Below are 6,000 nucleotides of genomic sequence, written 5' to 3' on the forward strand. Positions count from 1 at the left end.
GATAAGCTTAATTGATTCTTAGAGGGGAAAAATGCCCTAAATTTATTTCGTCTTGTTTTCAGTAAAGCATTTCATATTATGTTACTTTGGAAACTGTTAGCTAAACGAGGGAGATATGCAAGGCATGTAAAGAATTGGCTAAAATGGAAATGGTAACTAAACAAATTACTGGGATAGAGGAAGGCTATTTATTTAAGGAGCTACTAAAAAAACTGATCTTGGAATCAACTTGCTATTTTTGTTAGTGAGCTTGACATAAAAAGCATGCCAGTGCTAATGAAATTTGCCACTGACAAAGACAGAGGAATCAGAATACAGTTCAAAAACTTGAAGAACTTTGAGGACTACTGGAATAACAAAAGGATGGGCTTTAAAGGGAAAGGTCATGCATTAAAAATGAATTTTTAGTTTTGTTATAAGCTTGGAATTAATCTGGAGGCAAGCAAAAGATCTGAACGGATTAGCTGATCGCCGGTAACTATAAGCCATACAACTATAGTGGTGAAACAGGCAAATGTGGTGTTTGTAATCTCAGGTTTCCCTCATAGTCGGTGGACGGGAATAGTACACCTTGACCTCCTATTTTGGCACAAGTCCCTACATAAGGGACTTATCTTAAACAACAAAGCTTTAGATGTCCAAAATCAGGTTAGATGAATACCCTCCCTGAGATACATTTTACATGAAAGCCCTAATTTACAGTACTTTTTGTTCTGCATGGTGCTGTTGACTTTTGCTTGAAGTGGTTCATGAAAAGAAAGCACGACTATAATAGTCAGACACCTAAAGCTTCAATTATTTTTGAAAGGACAGAACGTCTCAAGCCTGTCTATGAAATGCTTTTTCAGTGTGCCTTTTAAAACTGTTGTTCATGGTGAGCCCAGCTACAGAAAAGCGTTGCTGTGGGCGGAGGCCTTCCTACAATACTGCTTACCAGGTAAGTGTTATTGGACTGATTCATAACATGAATAGCTGCCTAATAACCTGCAAACACTTAGAATTACATCATTAGAAGAAGTTGAAAGGTTTGGCGTTGTATTTTTATGTAATCAGTGACCCCTATTGACAGCTTGATTGCAAGGACTACAGGGCTGGACTGAGCTGGAAGCCTGAGGCGGCAGGTAGGACACAAGGCACGTGCGGTCACACGTGTCTCAGGCAGGCAACTCCAGAGATACCATCCTGCTTCTCGGGTAAAATGCAAAAATGCAACACAAGACTACAACTTATCAGTAACTGCTGGACATTATCAATGGTTAATCATTAATCTGGCATTTGCTATTTTGTTGATGTTGATCAGATTTTCCCCTCAGATGTGTTGTATAATGCTGATGGCAAATTCTAGCAAAACAGCTCTCTTTCTGCTCTTGGCTTTGTTTTATTTTTCTACTCTATGCATTACAGCACTGCATTGCTAACCCAGCCCCTAAACTGTTGCTAGGACACCAGATGTGGTTTAGTAACATTACCCAGCTATTTGATTGTGTGGTTGCATTTCCTATGTTTAGTTAGAAAGCTTAAGTAAAACAGGCTATTTTCTTGTGCCTGCAGTAATTAACAGAAGCTATCCATCTGTCTGCTAGTCACGTGCGTAAACGCACAAACACGGGACAGGTTGTAATGGTGTAAAAGAGCTTTTGGAGAGGCGTAGGCAGTTGACCAGGAGTAGGTTAACGTGTGGGAGCAAGCAGCTAAAATGAAAGGGCTGGCCCTCCGATGGAAAGTAATAGACTTGGCAGGCGAGAAGTCAGCTGCAGTTACTAGACTGAGAAGATGGAAAAACTGTTAGACGTATAACACAGGGTCTTGGGAAATAAAGTCATGCCGGTCAAAATCCCTCTGGCACTGTAAAAATGCCCTGTAAAGACAGCTGTGAGAAGAGCCTGCCTTTTCATTGCGGCAATACGGTTTTCTCTCTGAGCACCTGCATGCATGTTGTGTGATTAGGTGCAAAATGCTATGCTGCGATCACTCATCAGGCCAAGTAAGACCAACAGGGACAATTAAATGCTGGAGGAAAAGATAAGGATCACTAATCAACTTGCAAATCATCTAATCAAACTATGCTGCTCACATCGCACAGTTCCAGTGGATTTAGAGCTATAATTATCCTATTTTAATTTTTTCCCAATCAATTTTACATGAGTATTTATTTTTGTGCACTAAACATATTGTCCTCCATAGATTTGAGGAGATTTTTATAGTCATGCTTCTCAAACAGCCACCTTGCATGGTAATTCTTAACCTTGAGGCCTACACAGACACATATACAAAAAAACTTTTCTAGGCTATTGCTCTTGGCTTAAGTGCAGCATTTTATGGTAAATACTTTTATTTTTTATTAAGGATTTTGTAAAAAATCAGACTGAATATTAGTAGATGATTTAGTGGTACTATAAAAGATTAAATAAATTATTTAGAATGCTTCTATTTTCAGAACAAGTAAAATCCTCACATCTTTGGAGGTTTAGTTAAACCTCAGCCCTTTCCTTTTCACATCAGCTAGACCTAATATATTACATATTGCAAGAAGAGTGGTAGTTATTAGGAGAGTATTAGCATATATTTAGGTTACCTAATATTTTACTTTTTAAAGATTATTAAAAGAACTTTTTTGAAGGGTTTTCACTTTTCCATATTTTGCAATGGGAGTTCAGCAATTAACATAAGGTCTCTGTTAGCTTCCTGGAAAATCTCTTTAGATATGGTCACATGGAGAAAAGTCAAGAATCCTTTCCCTTTCTGTGTTTCCCAGGTCAGAGTCCCTCAGCATCCCAGGAGATGGCGTTTCAGGTGGAACCTCCCAGGTGGGACGGACAAAGCTGGAAGCCCTTCATTTCCACTTCCACTCCTCAAATGTGAGAGCATATTGGACACACACTGCAAAAGCCAGGAAGCAATAGGTTCTAGTACGTATTTCTGTTAACTGGCATTAATAGAACTGTGCCTTAACGACTCTTGATCTTGAAGGTTACACAAGCTGTTGAATCCTGATATGAGTTTTGTTAGGTAAAGACTGAAATTCTCAGGGAGAAATTCAGAAGCTTCAAAGTTGAAAAAACAGACAGAAACCACATGAGTTATCTATGTAGGGAAAGGTACTCCTGGTCATTGTATTGAGTCAACATGCTAAGTACGAAAATAAAATGAAACCATTATTTCTATATGTAAAATTTGTCCAAAATAGTATTAATCACAGAACTATTATCTGGATTGCACAGTGTGTGAAGCAAGGGAAAATTTTCCTCATTCTAAGCATAAAGCCATAGAGAAAAGAGAAGGAATATATTTTGCACAGCTATAAATGAATCTTTACCTTTATGCTGCACTATTCAACTTGCTATGACAAATCCCACTACGAAAACCCTTTTATTGACCTAAGAATTTCAATCCCATGCCATGGATTTCTCCATTGTAATAAGAAGCCAAGCAAGGTTCATCACAGCAAATATATGACACTCAGGAAATTAGAGCGCTTTAGCAAAAAGAAAACAAATCCCACCTTTTAAATCAAGAAGCTTCTGTGACCATTTATGTTTTCCATATGTGGTTATACTGTATACTGAGCCAAAAAAGTCTTTGCATTCAAGGTCTTAAAGCTTAGAAGTAGCTGTAACATATCAAGCACAGCCCCATGTTGCTACTGGAACAAAAGTCTCCACCAAGCTGCCAAAAGTAAAAATAAAATGAAACCCCCCTCTAAAACGTTTACATATATTTCAAATGGAAGAGAAATATGACAAGTAGCTGGAAAAGGCAGCACTTCATTGAATCAATAAATAAACTATCTAAATTCAAGAAGAAGCCTTGAGAATGATATTATTGAAAAATAAAGCACATTCACTGAGGCAGTTCCTTCAGTCAATCATCCAAGGCAATTCTGCTCCTCATGGGTTCAGGGAAAGTTGACAAGAAAGAAAAAATCACCAGAAGACATACAAAAGACAAAAGACCAGCCTCTCAAAGCATAGCTTTATTGCTTGGTTCTGGATTAATCCAAATTGGCTCTGCTATAACAGAATGCTCTGGCTGGGCTCCTTCGCTGCAGTTTTACAGGCAGTAAATTCAGAAATACAAGATAATTGTGCAGGCCGTACACCCCATACTTCTCTATCTGACTCACAACCAGCACAGTCCCCTACTGTGTGGAATTTGGTTGTCTCTGGCTATAGCTGTCAACAGAAGCTGAATATATATGGCACATGAGTGCAGGCCAAGAAAAGAGCTGTTTCCAGGATTGTGCCAGTTAAGTCTCCTCCAGGGATTCCTTGGGATTAGCAGACGGGATGCTCAACACACTTTGTCCTGGTGCCCACTGGTGGCTAAATCACACTGAGCTCCTGGACTGATAATGGAGTTGTTAAATCTGCTCAGACAGCAACATTTTGTAATATTGGCCAGACTTGACAGTAATACCCTTTGTTTCTCTCTCTGAGCCCTGGCTGGAAATAAGTTCTCCAAATCCTGGGCTATTAACTACTTTGGCAAAAGTTTTTTTTTCCCCTAAAAGAACTACTATGACTGCCCCTTGATGACTGCAGCAAGAGAACTACATGTAATGTTGAAATGATTAAAAATTATAACACTTCAGAATTTTCAGAGTAAATCAATATTAGAAGCAGTAGAAATCCCAGACTGTTGAAAATGCTGGGAAGCAAAATATATTGGAGAAGTGGATGTTTATAGCTGTGCACTGAAGCAGAAGATATAAAAACACATTATTTAAAATGTGTGATAAATTATCTACTGTCAGTCTCTGTACCGCAGTACAAATAAATCAATGATAAGTTTAATGGGGCATGGGTGTGAAAGCAATATTGGGATTCAAATAAAGAAAACAATGAAGACAATAGTAGAGGATTACACTTCCATTCATATTAAATTGATCAATGATTGGGATATCTACTTGCACTCCAGTAGGACCCTGAGCTATTTATATACCAGAAGGCTGAAATAAGTGAACCCTTAGAAACACATAATTTGAAACCTTTATTCCTACAAAAAGGGCTGTATTAAGGCCAAACTGTAAGATTTTCCAGAACTGGGATGTAAAGCTGTACATACACCTTCAAGAGAATTTTAAAGTCTCTTGTCTTTGTCAAGTTCATGTAATGAATTACCTATGGACAATGAGCTAAACATGATGTTTTGAAGACTGACATTGCATCAGTTAGGAATTTTATTATTTGGACAGATAATGAATGATGTATTACTGTAGCTATTTGCTTAAGGGCTCAATTAATAAATATTTTTGCAGTTGTTTCTGGTATATATGCTTTATCAGCAGAAATTCAGTATGCTATGAATGATGTCATTTAAAACCAATACATATAAAATGGTGTATTCAAGGGTAAGTGAATCTGTATAACATAATGCATTATAGTAATGTGATTCCATGCATTTTTACTGGTTTGCTGGGAGGCATCTAGATACATAAATTTTTTGGAAGCACAAGATTGTGTTTATTAGTTGGTTTAACTACCTCAGATTACAAAACAGTATTATGTAAAAATTTTGAAGAATGCATTAGAGTACTTTGTGATCTTTTAGGTGTAAATTTTGAGGTGGTAAAAATATATGTCTAAAAAAAATGCTATAAGCATGTTTCTTTGTATTGTTTGGAAGTAACACAAAGTTATTTTATATAGAGGAGCATTTTAGGAGACCTTAGCAGGTACACATCAGGCTATCATGAATGGATCTTAGTGTGGATTACTAATAGGATGGCTAATCCTAGTAACTGCAAAGAAATGTAAGTCCCTTCTTTTGGACCACTATAGGAAGAAGCAAGACATTTTTGAAGCTCCAGTATTGTAAGGGGATGTTACAAACAATATGAAATTAGGGCTTGTCTTCATTAGGAGGCTCATGGCAGCCATAAGTCAACTATTCCATTAATTCAACTTCCAGCAATAAACAAACCCCTGCCATTCTTGTATTAAAAATGACTGGTTATAGAGTGAGATCTAAAATAGAATGTCTTTCAATCACTTACATGTT

This window comes from Apteryx mantelli, chromosome 3 (assembly GCF_036417845.1).
Source record: "Apteryx mantelli isolate bAptMan1 chromosome 3, bAptMan1.hap1, whole genome shotgun sequence".
NCBI lineage: Eukaryota > Metazoa > Chordata > Aves > Apterygiformes > Apterygidae > Apteryx > Apteryx mantelli.